Genomic DNA, 22,770 nt, shown 5'->3' on the forward strand with positions numbered 1-22,770 from the left:
GAAATTTTCGACTCGGCTTTTTGGAAAGAAATATCACAATAATTGAGAATTCGAAAGGAATTACAGTGATCCCTTGGGGAGGTAAAGCGTTTTAGAAAAAAGTTTTGAAAAATACAGAAGCGCTAGCAAATGTTAATGACCGGATACTAATTTCGTGGATGCCCCGGGGGAATTAATTGAGAGAATGCGTCTCTCCGACGAACTCGAGGACCAATTTGTCCGAATTTTTTTGCCCCGCGCTTACACACACATACACTACTTGTTTCAGTGTTTGTGTGTGTGTGCGCGTGTTTCTCGTTGAGAGTACAATTTTCATTTGGTAGAAACTGTTACATCGCATGCACAAACGTGTTGAACACCCTCAAGGCAAAATCTTCACTATATACGACACATATATAGTAAAGAAAAAGAATCTAAAACATGTAAAGTGCACAAACCTTATGAATATTTACAAGCACCTGTAATTGAAATCTTGCCCATCGCAATAAAAATAAAATAATAATCCTTACAAACTATTATCATGTTTTTAAAAGGACACAGAAAATTAGATTAAAAGAGAAAAAAATAATACGCTTGTAAAATAAAATTTTTGAAAGAAAAAAGAAATTATCAATTTCTTAAATTTTTTTTGTTGGACCTTGAGAAATTCACACTATTGAAAAGGTGCGAGAGTAATTTTATTCATGAAAAATAATTTGAAACTTGAAAAACAAGTCGACCCTTATTGTGCGGCAGGAGTTTCTCACAAACGAAATCTGATGAGAGAGAGATAGAAGGGTGTATATATATATATATAGCAAAAAAGAGTAGTCTTCATTATCTGGTGAAGTTTTTCTCAGCTTTTGTGACACCGACGACAACAGAGAGGATTTTTTTTTTAATTCTTGCTCTCTCACGTATATTTTAAAAGAATATATATATATGTGCCGATATTTGTGCCAAGAATAAAAATCCAAAGCCTTATTAGGAAACTTTTTACATCTGCTTTTAACGAGGTTTATTGCGAGTATATATATATATGCAATTCCTTGTCGCGAATTCACGACTGTTGTATAAAGACTCGCGGGGATCGCATGAGTAATTACAAAATCGAGCTTCAAAGTAATTAACGTTTAGCCTCCAACTTGGTCGATAAACAAGAAACTCCTTGGAAAATAAACACCCACCTTTACTATATATATATATATATAGCAAGTGCCACGGGGCTTTGGATTCTTTAATTTTCAAGAGTTCGAGAACATATAATGCTTTTCAAATAGAAAAAATTCAATTATTTATTAGTTGTACTATTTTTTTTTGTAAATTTTTTTGGCTAAGGGCCGAAATCTGTTTGTGAGTCCTTCGTGTATAATTTATAAAATAAATTATACTCGTATGGTTGCCATGGCAATATAGTTACCATTACAACCATTTCCAAAGGACCATAGTAACCGTTTCCATGACAACTGTTAACATAGTAACCATTTCCATGACAACTGTTAACATAGTAACCATTTCCATAGGACCATAGCAGCTGTTTCCTTGACAATCGTTTCCATAGAACCATAGCAACGGTTTCCTTGACAACCGTTTCCATAGCAAGTGGTACCATAATAGCAACTAGTACTATAGAAACTGGTACCATAGCAACCGGTACAAAAGGAACTAGTACCATAGTATTTAAATGGTACCAAAGTAATTTCTACCAAAGTAACTGGTACCAAAGTAACTGGTACCAAAGTAACTGGTACCAAAGTAACTAGTACCAAAGTAAGTGGTACCATAGTAATTAAATGGTACAGAAGTAACTGGTACCATAGCAACCGGTACCAAAGTAATGTCTACCAAAGTAACTGGTACCAAAGTAATTTCTACCAAAGTAAGTGCGGTACTATAGTAATTAAATAGTACCAAAGTAACCAGTACCATAGTAACTTCTACCAAAGTAACTATGGTACCAAAATAACTGGTACCCTAGTAATTAAATAGTACCAAAGTAACCGGTACCATAGTAACTTCTACTAAAAAAACTATGGTACCAAAATAACTGGTACCATAGTAATTAAATAGTACCAAAGTAACTAATACCAAAGTAACTGGTACCATAGCAATTAAATAGTGCCATAGTAACCGGTACCATAGTAACTGGTACCATTGCAACCGGTACAAAAGGAACTAGTACCATAGTATTTAAATGGTACCAAAGTAATTTCTACCAAAGTAACTGGTACCAAAGTAACTAGTACCAAAGTAAGTGGTACCGTAGTAATTAAATGGTACAGAAGTAACTGGTACCATAGCAACCGGTACCAAAGTAACATGTACCATTGCAACCGGTACCATAGTAACTTCTACCAAAGTAACTATGGTACCAAAATAACTGGTACCCTAGTAATTAAATAGTACCAAAGTAACCGGTACCATAGTAACTTCTACTAAAAAAACTATGGTACCAAAATAACTGGTACCATAGTAATTAAATAGTACCAAAGTAACTAATACCAAAGTAACTGGTACCATAGCAATTAAATAGTGCCATAGTAACCGGTACCATAGTAACTGGTACCATTGCAACCGGTACAAAAGGAACTAGTACCATAGTATTTAAATGGTACCAAAGTAATTTCTACCAAAGTAACTGGTACCAAAGTAACTAGTACCAAAGTAAGTGGTACCGTAGTAATTAAATGGTACAGAAGTAACTGGTACCATAGCAACCGGTACCAAAGTAACATGTACCATTGCAACCGGTACAAAAGGAACTGGTACCATAGTAATTAAATAGTACCAAAGTAACTTCTACCAAAGTAACTGGTACCATAGCAATTAAATAGTGCCATAGTAACCGGTACCATAGTAACTGGTACCATTGTAACTGGTACCATAGTAATTAAATGGTTCCAAATTAACTTATACCAAAGTAACTGGTACCAAAGTAATTGCGGTACCATAGTAATTAAATAGTACCAAAGTAACTGGTACCATAGTAATTAAATGGTACCAAAGTAACTGCTACCAAAGTAACTTCTACCAAAGTAACTGGTACCATAGCAATTAAATAGTGCCATAGTAACCGGTACCATAGTAACTGGTACCATTGCAACCGGTACAAAAGGAACTAGTACCATAGTATTTAAATGGTACCAAAGTAATTTCTACCAAAGTACCTGGTACCAAAGTAACTAGTACCAAAGTAAGTGGTACCGTAGTAATTAAATGGTACAGAAGTAACTGGTACCATAGCAACCGGTACCAAAGTAACATGTACCATTGCAACCGGTACAAAAGGAACTGGTACCATAGTAATTAAATAGTACCAAAGTAACTTCTACCAAAGTAACTGGTACCATAGCAATTAAATAGTGCCATAGTAACCGGTACCATAGTAACTGGTACCATTGTAACTGGTACCATAGTAATTAAATGGTACCAAAGTAACTTATACCAAAGTAACTGGTACCAAAGTAATTGCGGTACCATAGTAATTAAATAGTACCAAAGTAACTGGTACCATAGTAATTAAATGGTACCAAAGTAACTGCTACCAAAGTAACTGGTGCCACAGTAATTAAATAGTACGAATGTAACCGGTTCCATAGTAACCGTTTTCGTAGGACACAGTATTACAATGATGATTTAATGAACCGATGAGAGTGTAAATTCAGTTAAAAAAAAAAAAGAAATCCTTTTTTAAGAAGTGAAAAAAAATTTATTTTAACGTGTGCTGAGTCTCGCGCATATATAACGGATTATAATCACACGGTGAACGAAACTTTTATTGCGATTAAATGTCGATATCGAAGGACAAGGGAGACTTTTCTCTCTCTCTTTCTTTCTTATGTAATTAACGAAAGAGATATGCCACGATGGTCCATGGTAGCCCTTCTTCTTCGCCCCTCACTCCCACTATCAGGAATAAGGCACACTTCATGGCTGCGCAAATTGGATGCTTTGCAATGGAAATTTGCTCCCTCGTTTCTGTTCCCGGAAGCCAAGTTCGAGAGGTTGCCATCCTTGAATGTTAGTTCTCTCATCAGCGAAAAAGATTTCGGTCGCACCCAAAGGCAAAAATTAACATATACGACTCCCCGCTCAATTATTAGCGTGTGTACTAATAAGAGAAAGTTTTTTCTTTTTTTTCAAAAAAGGTTTATATATAAAGCTTCAATAATTAAAGATATATTTCTAATTGAAGTTCAAAATTCAATTGTTAATTAAAAATAAGTTTCTAGTTAATTTGAAGTAAATAATAATTAAAGATTTAATTACAATTGTTATTGATTTTAATTATGAAAGCTAAGAGAAAATATATCGTTGTCTTGTTATAATTAAAGCTAATTGAAGACATATCTTTTAATCAACCCGTTCAATTAACTTCAATATTTTTTCATCTCGGAAATATGTAAATTTGGGTATGAAATGATTTTTCCTTTTATATGATTATTCCTCATATTCTATATATATGAGTAAAAAGTGAAGTTGTCTTTCGCTAAAGAATCCAGAAGCTAATTACCTTCAAACGGATGAAGTATAAATCTAATTTATGACATCATAGAGTTTGAAAATCATGGATGTTGTATAAAACGAGAAAGAAAGAGACAGAGAGAGAGAGAAAGATTGCATTTGCTGAGGCGCAGCTGGCGAAAAGGCATTTTATTGCCCCTTGCACCATTTTACGGGTTCTTAATTCCTTTGCTTGGGATTCCGAAGGATCTTCGCAAGGATATATACACCGCCGAATCGGATCAAGTCTTTGGAAAATTCACACTACACTAAACGCCCTCTCACAATACTCGAGATTTATATGTATTACACTTTCCAGAAAAAAAAAACAAATTGTATAGATAACTCTTTGGTTGTAAAAAAAAATTCTTTTGCCCCGAATCTCACGATCCGGAAGAAATACCGCAATTCTTTTTTTTCTTCTTAATTCTTCACATCCTGCTCAGCGGCAATCCTTTGAGAATTCATTTTTTTATTATTATAAAAAAAAAGAATATTTATCGAAGGAGGAAAAAAAAAAGAATGTTCCAATTACTTAAAAAGCCGAAATTGTATGTGTGTTTTTTTTTCAAAGAAAACAAATGGCTTCATTTCGAATTTATTCGATGTTCCCTCTGTGCGCGCGGCTTTAAAGGAGAAATAACAAAAAAATAAAAAAGAAGTATCTTCTGGCGGAGAATTATCGGAATTGGGCAAAAGAGGTGAAAAATAAAAGAAACCATTCGAATTCTCCTCGAGCCAATCAAAGCTTTCCATCGTGCAAAAATTGAACGTATTTTTACGTGTCATTTCACTTTTACGGGCAAAATGTTTCGTGCGCATATAAGGTGAGCACACACGTATTTCTTTTCTTTTTTTTTTTTTTTTGCACACTCGCCTATATACGATAAAAGTAAGGTTGATTACCGGTGCCTCGAGTCACCGCGCACAATGCGATTTCAATTTTATTATGCCAGCTGCAAGAGATAACTGCGGCAACCACACTCGTAACTCAAGTCGGTGTCTTTTAAACTGTCTTCGCAAGAGAAACTGTGTCAAATCGAACGCATTGCTTTCATTGTAATTCAAAATCGAATTCACACTTTTATATTATAAAGAAAAAAAAAAGAATTTATTGCTCATATCATTTTTTTTTAAATACTTAAATTTTTTTCTATTTACACGGCAAAAAAGGAATTTACAAATGCTAACTGATGTTTGGTATCAGATCTATCAAAATTAGTATAACCGCAGTTAAATTTTTTGCTATATGACAATGAAAAAGTTTGCTATATGATAATAAATTTTTAAAAATTTACTGTCACAGCAAACTTTTTTTGACCCCACAGCAAATTTGTTAGCTGTTCCTTTATATTAGCTAACATAATTTGATGTGACAGCAAATTTTTTCTATGCGTATACATTTCTAATTTAAAAAAAAAAGAAATTTTTTGCTATGACAATAAAAAAGTTTGCTATGATAAACAATATCAGTCTTAATTTTTAAAAACTTACTGTCACAGCAAACTTTTTTTGACCCCACAGCAAATTTGTTAGCTGTCCCTATATTAGCTAACATAATTTGATGTGACAGCAAATTTTTTCTATGCGTATACATTTCTAATTTAAAAAAAAAGAAATTTTTTGCTATGACAATGAAAAAGTTTGCTATGATAAACAATATCAGTCTTAATTTTTAAAAATTTACTGTCACAGCAAACTTTTTTTGACCCCACAGCAAATTTATATTATATATATATATATTAGCTAACATAATTTGATGCGACAGCAAATTTTTTCTATGCGTATACATTTCTAATTTAAAAAAAAAGAAATTTTTTGCTATGACAATGAAAAAGTTTGCTATGATAAACAATATCAGTCTTAATTTTTAAAAATTTACTGTCACAGCAAACTTTTTTGACCCCACAGCAAATTTGTTAGCTGTTCCTTTATATTAGCTAACATAATTTGATGTGACAGCAAATTTTTTCTATGCGTATACATTTCTAATTTTAAAAAAAAGAAATTTTTTGCTATGACAATAAAAAAGTTTGCTATGATAAACAATATCAGTCTTAATTTTTAAAAACTTACTGTCACAGCAAACTTTTTTTGACCCCACAGCAAATTTGTTAGCTGTCCCTATATTAGCTAACATAATTTGATGTGACAGCAAATTTTTTCTATGCGTATACATTTCTAATTTAAAAAAAAAGAAATTTTTTGCTATGACAATGAAAAAGTTTGCTATGATAAACAATATCAGTCTTAATTTTTAAAAATTTACTGTCACAGCAAACTTTTTTTGACCCCACAGCAAATTTATATATATATATATATATATATATATATATTAGCTAACATAATTTGATGCGACAGCAAATTTTTTCTATGCGTATACATTTCTAATTTAAAAAAAAAGAAATTTTTTGCTATGACAATGAAAAAGTTTGCTATGATAAACAATATCAGTCTTAATTTTTAAAAATTTACTGTCACAGTAAACTTTTTTTGACCCCACAGCAAATTTGTTAGCTGTCCTTATATATTAGCTAACATAATTTGATGTGACAGCAAATTTTTTCTATGCGTATACATTTCTAATTTAAAAAAAAAGAAATTTTTTGCTATGACAATGAAAAAGTTTGCTATGATAAAGAATATCAGTCTTAATTTTTAAAAATTTACTAGTCACAGCAAACTTTTTTTGACCCCACAGCAAATTTGTTAGCTGTTCCTTTATATTAGCTAACATAATTTGATGTGACAGCAAATTTTTTCTATGCGTATACATTTCTAATTTAAAAAAAAAGAAATTTTTTGCTATGACAATGAAAAAGTTTGCTATGATAAACAATATCAGTCTTAATTTTTTTAAATTTACTGTCACAGCAAACTTTTTTGACCCCACAGCAAATTTGTTAGCTGTCCCTATATATATAAGCTAACATAATTTGATGTGATAGCAAATTTTTTCTATGCGGATAGATTTCTAATTTTAAAAAAAGAAAATTCGCTGTTTTATTTTTTTAATTGATTATAATATGCTTTATATATCACAGATGTTGTTCCTAAATTTTTCCGTGAAAAGAAAACAAAATTAAAATAAATGATGCAGTCGATATTATTAAATGTCATGTCGTATTTGATTGGAAATGTGTAATACATAACGAGATTTTTTTTTTTAATGAATAAATTCGAATCTCGTATCAGAGAAAGAGAGAGATGGAGAGAGAAAGACGATTAATAAACTTGGACCACCATCGTTTTTTTGAGTAATAGACGGTAATTTCGGCATAATAATAAGTAATTAAATTCGAATCACTCGCGGATTTAAATTAACATTCTGCAATATGTTCAGCAAAAGTATTTTGCATTATATGATTACTTTCATTATTATTAAAACAGAGGGGGAGTGACTTCGACAATACATTTATACTTTCGGGTATATATTTTTAATAAGGACCACCTTGTTGCTTTACTAATTGTGAGTAATTTCATTTACACTCAAAATAATTCGAATTGTACATCACTTAAAGAATTTTTTTTTTTTTTTGAAACAACCAAATTTTTGTTGAATCGATAAAAAATTTATAAAATTCTTTCTTCATTTGCACAAAATTTATTAAAATTAACCAAATGTTTATTTAGATCAAAAAAATATTTATTTAGACCAAATATTTATTTGTATCCAAAAAAAATTTTATTTGAAATAACCAAAACAATTGTGGTAATAAAAAACTATTTATTTGGTTGAAACAATTTGAACAATAAAAATTAAAGAAATTAATAAAAAAGAAAATAATTGTACTATTCGAAGAATTGATATACCATCATGTCAATTATTGCGTTACGGATGAGGAAAGGTTCAATTTGTCCTCTCGTCTGACACGATGTCATATTTTCTATACTGTCTGCCAGTCTCGTTTATTGTTTGTCCTTATATATACCGCGAAATCGCTCCCTCGTGTTTTACAACGGAAGAGGCCTAATTACATTAAAAGTTGTCAACTCTACGCAGACTATATATATATATACATTCTCAGATTTACGACAAATAAAATCATGCTATCTCTTGGGCGTCGCTGATTCCATCAAAGTTTACTGAAGCAATTAACGCAAAATCAATATAAAAAAAGTTTCTATGTTCCGATTTCAATATGAGACTACTGCGCGTATTAAAAAATTATTTTACTCGACTTTAATTCTACTTGATTGCTCTCCAGTTGATTTCACAGCTGTTGATTCTTAATGATAATTTAGGGAAAAAAAAATGACATTGAAAAATTATGTTTTTTGTCTTCTGGAACAAAAAAATTATAGTCTTTTCTTCGCGCGCGCGCAAAAAAAAGTAAGAAAATAAAACTTTTGAAATGGAAATTTATTACTTTATTTTATTGCAATGTTGTTGTGTTGAATATAGGATAATTTCGCGAGGGGAAAAAGTATGTCAAAACAAAAAAATTAAATCACGCATACTTGTTTTTTTAAATTTTTGAATAGTGAGCTACTAATTCAGATTAGTGGAAATTTTTACTAATTTTTAGAAAAAAATATTACTATTTGATTTAGGAGTTTTTATTTGAAAAAAATAGTTACTTTTTACTAAATAATTAGTTATTTTTTTTACTAATAATTAGTTATTCTTTACTAATAATTAGTTATTCTTTACTAATAATTAGTTATTCTTTACTAATTGCTAAAGCAAAAGTTAGCCAAGATTTTACTTCTCTCTAAATTTGAATTATTAAAAGTTCGTTCACTAATTCAAATTAGTAGAAATTTACACTAATTTTTAGTAAAATATCAACTAATTGATTTAATAATGTTTTTTTTACTAAAGTTTTAGTAGAAAATAGTTTTACAAAAATTTAGTAGAAAATTTTACTAATTTATAGTAAACTATTAACTATTTGGTTTGGTAATATTTTTTTAACTGAAGTTTTCTCTCTAAATCTATGAATTAGTGCGAAAATTGAGTTACTAATTTAAATTAGTAAGAATTTCCACTATTTTTTAGTCCCTTTTTAGTAAAACTAGTAAAAAAAATTTAAAACTACTAAATCAAATAGTAATATTTTACTAAATTTAGTAAAAATTCTTACTAATGTGAATTAGTATAGGTCACTTTTCACTAATTTTTAGTAAAATATGATTTAGTAATATTGGTTTTACTCAAGTTTTATTGGAAAATAATTTTACTAAAAAGTAGTAGAAATTTTCACTTATTTGTAGTAAAATATATATATATATTAGTAATATATTACTAATATATATATATATATATATATATATATATATATATTAGTAATATATTACTAATATAGTAATGTTTTTTTACTAAAGTTTTAGTGAAAAATTACTAAAAATTAGGAAAAATTTTCAATAATTTAAATTAATAAACGAATTCTTACAAATTCAAATTTAGAGAGTAATTAATTATTTTCTAAATCTGAATTGGTAAAAATTTTAAATAATTTAAACTAGTGACTCACTTTATGCTTTTAAATTAGTAAAATTTAACTAATAGTAAAAAAATTTTGGTTTACTAGCGAATTAGTAAAATTAAACTAATAGTAAATAAAATTTGGTTCACTAGCGAATTAGTAAAATTTAACTAATAGTAAATAAAATTTGGTTCACTAGCGGATTAGTAAAATTTAACTAATAGTAAAAAAAAATTTGGTTTACTAGCGAATTAGTAAAATTTAACTTATAGTAAATAAAATTTGATTCACTAGCGAATTAGTAAAATTTAACTAATAGTTAAAAAAATTTTTGGTTTACTAGCGAATTAGTAAAATTTAACTAATAGTAAAAAAAATTTGGTTTACTAGCGATTTAGTAAAATTTAACTAATAGTAAATAAAATTTGGTTCCCTAGCGAATTAGTAAAATTTAGCTAATAGTAAAAAAAATTTGGTTTACTAGCGATTTAGTAAAATTTAACTAATAGTAAATAAAATTTGGTTCACTAGCAAATTAGTAAAATTTAACTAATAGTAAATAAAATTTGGTTCACTGGCAAATTAGTAAAATTTAATTAATTTAAAAGCAAAAATTTTAATTTTTAATACAAAATAGTTAAATAGAAGTTAGTTAAAAAATGTTCTATTTCGAATATTTTTAACTATAATTCAAATTTAAAGAGTAATATAAATATTAAAATAGAATATTGAAAAAAAACTATATAAAATTCATTATTAAAAAGTTATCTTTTTATTTTTATTTTGATAAACAATAGATCGAAAGGGAGTTTTATTCTCATTTGCTTATTCTTAAAGTGATCTTGTGAAAGGGCTTTCGAAATAAGCCGAGCATGTTCGAAATATTCAAATTCGACAACGTACACGCGAAATGGATTAAGCGCGGGATTCGAAAGGATATATATATATAATATAAAAGAAAGGGCGCAGGTGATGAAAGGATAGTGTTTTGATTTCTTTTTCACCCACGCGTATATGCAACAAAACAAAAAAAAAATAAAGCGTGTTCAAAAAAAAAAAAAAAAAAAGGCGAAAGAAAAAAAAATATATATAGGAAAAAAGTTCCAAAGAAGATTTATTAATACGGCAAGTTATTAATAGAGAATATATAAGCGCGGAAATAAAAGGATTGCAAATCGCGAAAGGAACGCGTGGGTGTTTGGGGGCCGCCCATGTCGATTGGCGTGCGGTCTGCCCCCAGTAACAATTTAATTACAGCATCGTCTTGATATGTATAGCAGCCACCCACGATAAATTGAATTTGCTACGGTATTAAGACCCGGACGGAACTCAATTTATATACCCACAGCTTGGTTGGTTACACCCGGCAGCGTTAAACAGTAGTCGTGAAAATAGAGTGAGGAGACATTATAATTAAGAGGTTCATCATCTTGAAAATTTGCTCATATAACTTTTAACCCTCTGGGGTTTATTTCTGATCAACGAAATTATTTTAAAATTTTTTTTTTAAATTAAACCCCTTGGGCTAGATTTCACAATTATATGTATATAGAAAGGGCAATTTTTGCAAAAGAAAACAACAAATGCGATCGTTTGCGGAAGTTTCATAAATGTAATTAACAATACATCTTTCTCTCTCTCTACACACATACAAATTCACATATGCTATCGTAAATAATAAATTTATCGTAAATAAAGCTATAAATTTTCGTTTAATATTTTATGTCTGAAAGCAATATTTTGAAACGATAATAAAATCAATGAATTTATTTTAATACTGATCGCATTTTGCCGTTTAGGTTTGTATATTTAATATTGGTTTGGAAAATTGCCTAATGTTTGCCACCCATAAAGTATTTTTTTTTTTTTGGAAACACACGAATGAAAATATATACAATGGTAGAGAGTTTGAGTTTCAAAGATACAATGTAAACATTTTTTGAAAAACCGCCAAGAGTTTATTATATACTTTTCTGGTGATGTCTCTTTTTTTCCAGGGAAATGATTCCTTTTTGAAGGTTTGCAAACTGTAAAGCGAGCGTGCCACTGCATCTTATTAACTATATATGTATATGTGGATATATATTATATTGTTCCGGGCTTCTTTGAAAGTATATCTTTTTCTTATATACTTTTTCCATTTTCCAAGAAGAAAATTGAATGATTCTCATTGTCAATGAAAAACCAAAACTTATTTTCTATTTTTTCCTATTTTTTTAGATCAAGAATTGACAAAATGATCTTCTATAAAAGATCATTTTGTCAATTAATTAATTATTAATTCATTAATTATTTTATACTATCTAAATCTGAATTAGTAAAAATGTTTACTAATTTAAATTAGTAAAGTAGTATTCCACCGATATTACTCTCTAAATCTGAATTAGTAAAAATGTTAACTAATTTGAATTAGTGACTCACTTTCTGCTTTAGAATAAGTTAAAATTTACTAATAATTAGTAAAAATTTTACTAAATCAGAAGCAAAAAGTGAGTCACTAATTCAAATTAGTTAACATTTTTACTAATTCAGATTTAGAGTGTAATATCGGTGGAATAATCCAAAGAAATGTTTTGAATATTCCAATGAAATACATATTCCCGTAACTTGAATGAACCCTCGAAATCTGAATTAGTAAAATTAATTTAAATTAGTGACTCAATTTTTGCTTTTAAATTAGTAAAATATAACTAATTTTACTCTCTAAATCTGAATTAGTAAAAATGTTTACTAATTTAAATTAGTGACTCACTTTTTGCTTTAGAATTAGTAAAATTTTACTAATTATTAGTAACTTTTACTAACAATTGGTATTAGCAATTTACTAATAATTAGTAAAAATTTTACTAAATCAGAAGCAAAAAGTGAGTCACTAATTCAAATTAGTTAACATTTTTACTAATTCAGATTTAGAGAGTAATATCGGTGGAATTTACTAATAATTAGTAAAATTTTACTAATTAAGAAGCAAAAACTGAGTTACTAATTCAAATCAGTAAACTTTTTTACTAATTCACATTTAGATAGTATCTGAGTGTTATTAAATAAATATTTATTTTTATAAAATAATTATTAATAAATGCAGGTTTTAGGCCAATTTTTTTACTAACAATTTCTCGATTGTTAAAAAATAAATTGGCAAATTGTTCAAAAGAAATTGGCTTAATTCATTTATTAATATAATTGCAACCACATAAATAATTATTGATTCAATTGAATTGTATTTGTTTCAAATACAGTAATTATTGGTTGGAATACAGTTTACTAAATTCAATTATTTTGTTTCATTAATTATTTGCTTTCTCAAACGTGGTTTCAAAGAATTTCCAATGGGATTCCGACGGAATTCCGATTAATTTTTTTTCAAAATTTTTAGAGTCTTAATTCCGTCGGAATTCCGTCAGAATTCCGTCGAAACTCCGTCGGAATCCCATCGGAAATTCTTTGGAACTCCGATGGAATTCCGACGGAATTACTTTCCGGGCACTTTCCGGGGAATCTTTCCAAGTGGGCACTCAAGTAACAAATTATTTTATATAAATTAATTTTTTTTCAGTACATTTATTATTAAAATTTTACATAAAGTAAAAAAATTAAAAATTAGCTATTTTTTACAAGAGGAAAAAAAAATTTTTTTTTCCCCCCCCTCGATGCGATTTATATAGAGCGCATATTTTCCTTTGGTGTGGGTATAATGAAATAAATTCCACGCGTAAATAATGTGGCACGTGGAGTTCGTTTCCAATTTAAGAATGGAGAGCGAGCAAGAGTGTCCTTGGTTTTTCGATGACGACCTCGTATTATTATGAATGAACAGATGTCGTTAGGCTTGCTGAATAACACAACACAATCTAAGAAGAAAAAAAAAAAAAAAAAAAAATAAGGGACATTGAGGGTGTACCATTTCAATCAACCCTCAACGACCTTGTGAACACTTTTAACACCCCCACACAACAAAATTTTTGCCCCTTTTTATTATAAACGAAGGGATAAGTGTGCGCAATATATATGTAAGTTACAAAATAGAGAGACCAATGGGTTTAAAATCCTTTTTTTGAAGGATCGGTGCCGCGCGCACTCACGCGATTAATCTTTATAAGAGAACCCTAATCCGTAAAAATTTGATATAGTATTAGGTGAAACCCGTTCGAATTTCCTGATAGTTCGCCCCCTTTTTTTTTTTTTTTTGGAGTGGGGAAAAATCTCTTACGTCTTTTCCTTTATTCAACGGATGTTCTCGGTATTATCTCACAGCATCCTTCTTCTTTTTTTCCCACTGAGAAAGAAAATTTTCAAGAAATACAAATATTTTTTTTTATTCTTTTTTTTAATATTCCTTTTATAAAGGATTTTTTCGGATTTTTTCCAAAAAAAAAAAATAATTGGATAAAATTTAAATATTTTTTTTCGATTAAGAGAAATTTTTTTTTTTATTTTTATGTCTATTATTATGAGGACGAAATATACCTGGAAACTTGAAGACTATTTTCAACTCTTATACTACTGTTAAATGCAACTGTCCTAGTTAAAGATAAATAAAAAAAAAAAAAAAAAAAAAAAAGAAAGACTTAAAGTATTTTCAGATTATAGTTATTATTTGAGCCTTGGGTATATTGTAGGCATGTGCAATTGTACACCTCTATTACAAGTCTCTCTCTCTCTCTCTCTCTCTCTCTCTCTCTCTCTCTCTCTCTCGGCTTTAGGTGATAATCTTTATGGTAAACTGCGAAGAAGGTCATTCCTACCATTGTCTTCCTTGTCTACGCTCTCAAACATTATTATTCTGTAAACTTTAAATCTTTATGTAATCCAGATTATATACGATTGGAAAATGAAAATACATATTAAAGGCATCAAAAGGAAAATTATAGTTTATCACGTAAAATGTTTCTGAAAAATAATAATTATTTGCATATAAATAATAATAATAATAATAATAATAGTAATTAAAATGAAAGTAAAATAAAATATATTTGGAAATAGTAAATATTTTTTCAAAATTTTTCAAATCCAGTGAAGGGTGAAAATAGAAAATATTTTTCTATGCCAAGTTATCTTTGGAGCGAAAAATTGTAGCCACTTTTTTCAAGTCTTTAAACCACAAACAGAGAATTTTAAAGGAGATCCCCCGGGACGAGACTGACGCCAGAAAAGATTTTTCAAGAGCCGTTTTTCTGTATAATTAGGGCAGGTCTACCTCTGCCTTTTTAATAAGTACCTAGACGAGAGATTTAGATCCCTTAGCGCTTGGGACAAAAACAAAAATTAAGTAATTATCAGTCATTATCAAATTTTTCATATATATTGAATAAATAATACAAGTATTTGTATAGGTAGAAAAACAATTTTTTTTTATTATAAAAATAAACTTTTTTTTTCACAAAAAAATAAATATTTACAAAACAAAAAAGTGGAAATTTACAATATTACAAAAATTAAAATAAATTTTATTAAAAAAATATAATTTCTTGAATGTCTTTTGAATTAGTTTCTTTAGTAAGAGATTTTTTTGTATAAAAAATTTAATTGAAAAAAATTTTTTCCCACTAAAAGTAATATAAAAATTCCACCTGCTTTCTCTCATATACAATTTTTTCAGAAACCTGACTTACTTTTTAGGGCTAATTACTCGGTGCGTGTTTTTGGGACTTTTTTTTTTTTACTTCCAAAAAGTCATTAACGTCTAGATTAAAGTATTATGCAAATTTCTTACTGGACAAACATTAAATTTAGTTCTGCAACAAAGTTGAAATATTTTTTTTTCCACTATATAATCATTAATAAAATTTTGTAATATATTTGAAAATAAAATCTTTAGGTGATCATAAAAAATGAGAACTTTTATCACGTGGCACGTGGGCATTTAAAAATCGATGTTTATTGACTTTCTTCGTTAATTAAAGTGACTTTGGTTCGATTTTTTTTTTTTGGGGTAATAAAAATATACTTGTAATTTTTAGTTTCTACCCTCAAAACAAAAGGATATCCTCAGGATATCCTCAGGATATCCTAAACTAATGTAGGATATCCTGAAAACGTCCATAGGATATCCTAGGATATCCTGAGGATATCCTCAGAACATCCAAATCGCCGTTACGTAGGATATTTTTGGGATATCCTGGGGATATACTGAGGATATCCTGGAGATATTCTAGGGATATCCCTGGGATATTCCAGGGATATCCTAGTGATATCGTGGGGATATTCTTGGGATAAACTTGGTATATCTTTCAAATATTTTAGAAATATCGCTAAGATCTATCTAGGATATCATTATGATTCAAATTTTGACTATTTGAGATAGCGATTTTTTGATACAAATAGTTAGCGCTTATGTTGGTTTCAAGAGATTTTTTAAAGAAAAAGTAGAAAAAAGAATTCTTGTAGACAAGGTAAATCATTTTAGATATCTTGGAAATACATTATAAATACATCCAAAAAATATGTTTTCCATTTTTATTTAATTAATTTGTATGTTAGGGTCGTTTTATGAATTATTATTATGAATTTTTATGACCTTAGGGACATTTTTAGAACAACTCAAGGATATTCTAACCCTTAAGATAATATAGACATACTGTGGATATCCTTAGGACGTCCTAAGGACATCCCTAATTATTCCAGGGATATCCTTGGGATATCCTTAGGACGTCCTGAGGATATCCAAATAATATCCGGGGAAATGATTAGGATATCCCTGGGACGTCCTAGGGACATCCTTAGATATCTCTGGGATATCCCTAGGATATCCTAACCGCCGTTACTTTGGATATCCTTAAAGTATCCTTAGGATATCCCTGGGGTATCCCTAGGATATCCAAGGGATGTTTTTGGAATATCCTAGGATATCTGGTGCTGTATGGAAAATCGGTGACGAAAAAAAAATTTTTTTTTGTGATAAATGAAAAAAAATTTGTTGATTGAATTTTGCTTAATTAATTCTATATCGAGTCGGAGGAATCGATCTCAGTGCGATATTAAAATAATGTAAAAAAAAAATGGAAGGTTATAAATTTTACATAAGACCTCCCGGCAAGTATTATTATATTGAAACTCGGATCATATTATAATATTTTTATGTATACGTCTCTCGACGAAGTCAAGTGGCAATTGCGAGGAGTATCGAAATGTTGATTGCATTTTCATATATGAATATATATATATATATATATATATATATATATATATATATATATATATATATGACGACTCTCTCGTGAATATGAGCGCGCTACATAACGAGGGATGAAAGATTCGAAGAGTAGGTCGGCAATATAATCAGTAAATGTACAATTTAAAAAATCAATTTCAGTTTTATGAAACAAGAATTAGTTGTTATTTTTTTTTATATATTCACATAAAACGTGAAAGGGCACTTTTTCAATACTTTCAGAATGATTCAAAAAAAAAAATGTATTTTCATTATAATATGCTGACATTAAAAAAAAAATGTAAAGTATTTTTAAATAGAAAGAGAAAAAAAAATTTGATTTCGAATAATTGAAAATTTGCTTGCTTCGTTTCAATATAAGAAGCTTTTATATAAATATTTACATTCCTTTGAGTGATGTCAAAAACGCCGCTTTCTGCTTCTTGAAAACCAAATAAAAAAAAAGATTCTTTTTTTACATAAAATTTTATTAGGTTTTAAAAAAAAATTGTTCTTTTTTACAACAGAGAAAAATCAATTCTTTGATGTGAAAAAATTTAATTATTTTTTTGCCTCTCCAATTGAAAGGTTATAGAAAATAATCTGAAAAATTGCCATCTCTTCAAAACTAAACTCTCAATAGAAGAGGGAAATTTTTTTTTTTTTCAAAGGTATAAAATCTACATTAAGAAGAAGAATTAATCTTTTGAAGAGGAAGGGGGGATAAGGACTATTTATAAGTAGAAGAATCCTCTCAAATATGAGATTAAATTTTCTTTTGAATGTCTTTTTTGTGAAAAATAAAAGAATGCAAATTTTTTCCCCAAAAATGTTACACGTGGCGCAAAATAAGGCGCCATGTGACGTAAGTATGTGTGAACGTGCAACATGACTCATCGTAGAACCAAACGATTAAGCACGTTTCTTCTTTCGCATTCCTTTTTAAGTTCTCAAAGAGAGATCTTTACGCCGGAAGGAAATGCCGCAGTTGGCGAACAACACAAAAGCGTATATAAAAGGCGCCTCGAGGATTTTTGTATATAACTTTCAGACATGATTGAATATTCCTTTAAGTAATTTGCCAATATCTCAATTTTGTTTGAGAAAAAAATATATACATCCTCAGAAAAAAAAAAAATAGAAAAGTAGAAAAAGACTTGAAAATCTTGATTATTTATTTTCCCCCTTGAAAAAGAGAAAATAGTTTTTTCAAACATGGGTTCAAAGTTAGATAAATAAATTTTGTATTCTTGACACAAACTTCATTTCCCTGAGAACAACTTTAAAAACAAGATCATTCGAGGTTACTGGTCGGCCTATAAAAGAGACTTCCTGCTTGTTTTATTTCTATTTTATAACTAACACACACACATACAGCATCATCAAAGAATTGTGTGTGCTTTCACACGATGAGAGAATTTATTCTCGTTAAACATTGTATTGCAATTATGCTGATAAAAGTTTAAAAAAAAAAAAAAACGCGCAAAGTCTGATTTAATTGTATGAGACCACCAAGTCGACACGAAAACAATGAATTGAATGAATGAATGTAATGAATGGCATTCGTTACGCATTCTGTGACCACACATCGTCCACTTTGAAAACAGGTGCTATGCATTAGTGATATCGACCCTCGCTCCTGTTATAAGAATATTGCCCACAGGAAATAATTTCGCCTTTTAAAGAGATTTTACACCTTTTTTTTTTTTTTTTTTCTTCGGGGGATTTCTAAATTAATTACATTTAGTTCGAAGCAATTAAGCAATAAATAAATTATTCGGGATCGATAAATTTTTTCAACATATTTTCTATTTCAATTAAATATTAATGAAAAAAAAATTTATTTGTTACAAATAATCGATTACTATTATCAAATAAATATTTATTTGAACCAATAATTTACTTGACTATTATCAAATAAATGTTTACTTGAACCAATAATTTACTTGACTATTATCAAATAAATATTTATCTAGAACCAATAATTTTTGTATTTCCCACTTGGAAAGATTCCCCAGAAAGTGCCCCCTGGAGGTTCTATCAGAATTCCGCCGGAACTTCCAACGTAATTCCGTCGGAATTCCATCGGAGTTCCAAAGAATTTCCGATGGGATTCCGACGGAATCCCGATTAATTGTTTTTTCAAAATTTTTAGAGTCCTAATTCCGTCGGATCTCCGTCGGAATCCCATCGGAAATTCTTTGGATTTCCGCCGGAACTTCCAACGTAATTCCGTCGGAATTCCATCCGAGTTCCAAAGAATTTCCGATGGGATTCCGACGGAATCCCGATTAATTGTTTTTTCAAAATTTTTAGAGTCCTAATTCCGTCGGAATCCCATCGGAAATTCTTTGGAACTCCAATGGAATTCCGACGGAATTACGTTGGAAGTTCCGGCGGAAATCCAAAGAATTTCCGATGGGATTCCGACGGAGATCCGACGGAATTAGGACTCTAAAAATTTTGAAAAAACAATTAATCGGGATTCCGTCGGAATCCCATCGGAAATTCTTTGGAACTCCGATGGAATTCCGACGGAATTACGTTGGAAGTTCCGGCGGAATTCTGTTAGAACCTCCAGGGAGCACTTTCCGGGGAATCTTTCCAAGTGGGAAATACAAAAATTATTGGTTCTAGATAAATATTTATTTGATAATAAAGTAACCAATTATTTGAATCAAATAAATTTTTTTCCAGTTTCAATATTCTTGAGACAAAAAATACAATTTTTTTTACATATCAACCAAACGGAAAATTAATGAATGAAAAAATTCATTATTTTTTACAAAAAAAAAAGTCTAAAATTTTTTTCTCATTAATTCGATTGAAATTAAAAATCTACAAAATGGAAAAAATTTACATACACAATATTACATCATGATAGTATATAGATTTTAGTATAAAATATATATATATATAAATATATAAATAAACACGAGATTGTATATAATTATGAAAAGTGAATAACAGAAAATCATGTTACATCAATTGAACCAATTTTATAATTCCACTTTGCAGTCAATTTTATGTTTCATATTGCAATATTCATAATAGAATTAAATTACATGTGGAATATAAAGTTCCAACTGTAATGGACGTGAAACGAATTCCTTGGAGGAAATGGGACTACAAATGGTTTTGAGTCCGAGAGTGGTTTATCTTGAATACACACTGAACAGGTTCGCTTATAGTCAGAAAGTTTGTTTGTGAAGGCTTAAGTAACTCGCATATATATATATATATATATATATATATATATATATATATATATATATGTATACAAAAGGGGAAGAAGGAGGTTGTTTGAATTCCGCGAGGAAGGCAACTTTACGGAATTACTATTACAGATGCCCTAGAAAACAAGAATGTAATTTGTAATACAAAGTTTTCTCCCCCGTATTTGTTCTATATATATGTGAAGAAAATTGAAGTGCAATTTGTGGAACTGAAATTTTTTTTACTAATTTTTTTTTTCTATTTCATATAGGGGTCAAAGGGTTGAAAAATTATACAGGAAATTATTTTCGATAAATTTTGTATTTTAATCAACTCTCTAAATTTGAATTAGTAAAAATGTTTACTAATTTGAATTAGAGACTCACTTTTTTGCTTCTGAATTAGTTAAATTTTACTAATTGTTAGTAAAAGTTACTAGTAATTAGTAAAAATTTTACTAATTCAGAAGCAAAAAGTAAGTCACTAATTCAAATTAGTAAACATTTTTACTAATTCAGATTTAGAGAGAAGAAAAAAAAAATGTTTTCAATACAAAAAAATAATTTTTTTTTATATAGAATAAATAAAAAAATAAAAATTATTTTCCCATATAAAGAAATTTAATAAGATTGTTTATCGAATAGAAAAAAAAAATTGTTTTCAATTGACGACATAAAAATTCACGTTTCATTTGATGGGAAATGGACTTTTATTGAAATTATTATATCGTTTTCAAAGCAGTTGTATTGGAATTAGATTAGGTTGTAAAGTTATATGTAATTGTTATTATCGGGTTTCCGCTCTTCGAAGGGCAATAAGGAAATTGATTACTTTCTGAGATAACAACATATAACGACTATGGCAAGAAGAACAATTTGAAGGGATGTATGGATTTTCAACGTTTTTTTTCTTTTTTTTTCTTTTTCTTTTTTAAAGCAAGTTTAACACATTGAAAAAAAGTCAAACTAATTTCAGATAAAGCTCTCTCGTTTCCTTCTTTGAAAATTTCAAAAGTGATTGTATACTTTTTTTCCACGTTTCAAGTTAACTCAAAGTTTAGAACAAAAAAAAAAAAAAAAAACATATTTTAATTTGAAAAAATCGAACATTAAAACAATTAAATTTTTTTTTAAATTAAAAAAATTAATTAAAAAAATTAATCGGAAAAAGTTGAATTGAGAGGTTTTATTTTTAAATGTTTACCACAATTTTTATTCGTATAATCTACGATACTTACTATTTTCTTTACTTGGATATAAAATTGCTTTATCATTCGAGAAAGAAGATAGGGTAACAAAGCATATATAAACACAGGGTCACTGATTACATATATACACATACGTATAATGTTCGTTTCTATGGGAGAAAAATGGCATACGTGGAAATAGTAAACGCAACTCATAAACCGGTTTATGAATAATGTAGTGCACATTAATAAAATACGATTTTCAACGACACATATAACTATATATAATTTTATTGCAAATATTCGCTTTTCGATTTTGTCATTCAAAATCGACATCCATTTATGGGAAAAGAATTGAAAGAAAGTCGCATATCATTCGCAGAGGAAAAAAAAAATTATTTTTCACAATAAATATTTATTTCAAATAATTTTTTTTTTAAATTTAATAATAAAAATAATAATTCGATGGATGAATAAAAATTGGAGAAATTATTGAGCGAACTTTTTTTTTTGAAAAACGATAATTGCGGAGAATTTTAATTTCACGAAGGACCTAAGGGCGAAATAATTAATTTTCTAACTCTTTGATGTTATTTTAACGAAAAAGAGGTTGACGAGACGGTAGCTGGGAGTTATTAACGAACCTGGCGAACCTTTGGTCGAGCTATGTGTAAACGTTTGTAAGAGCCTGATTGGAGGATCTTATCGGTCTCATCTACGAACTATATATAGGCTCAACTAAAAAGAGCTCAAAGGGCTTAGCAGCAAAACCATAGATCATTATATGGTTATTGGATTTTCGTTGCACAAATCCAAGTACCTAAAACAAAGTAATTATCCATTTGAGTATCCTGAAGTGCTTTTTCAATTATCACACACGTAGCAAAAAACTGGTTCGAAAGTCAATTTTTTTTTTTTGATAATAGTTTAACATACAAATAGCCTTACCGATAGTATCTTGCATTCGATACTAAAGGCCAAATACAAACTAAAAATATTTATATGCAAATTCACGATATAGATTATGAAATTAGAATTTCCAAGATATATTTAATAGAATTTCAATAAAAAGCAATTTGGAGGAAAAAAATTCAATTTTATAAAAAAAGAAAAAATTATATTAGATCAAAAGAACTCTTGGAAGTATTATATATATATAGCGGACCGGAAGTGTAAATACTTCGACCACCAAGCAAGGCAAAACAGTTTCGTTTCTTGCTGCAACAAGCTACTGGAGTTTACAACATAATTACAAACTTGGGAGTTAAAATACGATAGGCAAATTGTATCCAAAGCTTGTCATGACA

General features: G+C 28.9%; 1 protein-coding gene across 1 annotated transcript in view; it reads left to right on the top strand.

Moving 5' to 3' along the window:
• The window catches only part of LOC127288412 (uncharacterized), a 186,795-nt gene that overhangs the window by 46,659 nt on the left and 117,366 nt on the right, over positions 1-22,770 (top strand). The gene's annotated exons all lie outside the window — the stretch shown is intronic.

This window comes from Leptopilina boulardi, unplaced genomic scaffold, assembly GCF_019393585.1.
Source record: "Leptopilina boulardi isolate dan_hultmark-lab unplaced genomic scaffold, ZJU_Lbou_2.1 LbouV2_386, whole genome shotgun sequence".
NCBI lineage: Eukaryota > Metazoa > Arthropoda > Insecta > Hymenoptera > Figitidae > Leptopilina > Leptopilina boulardi.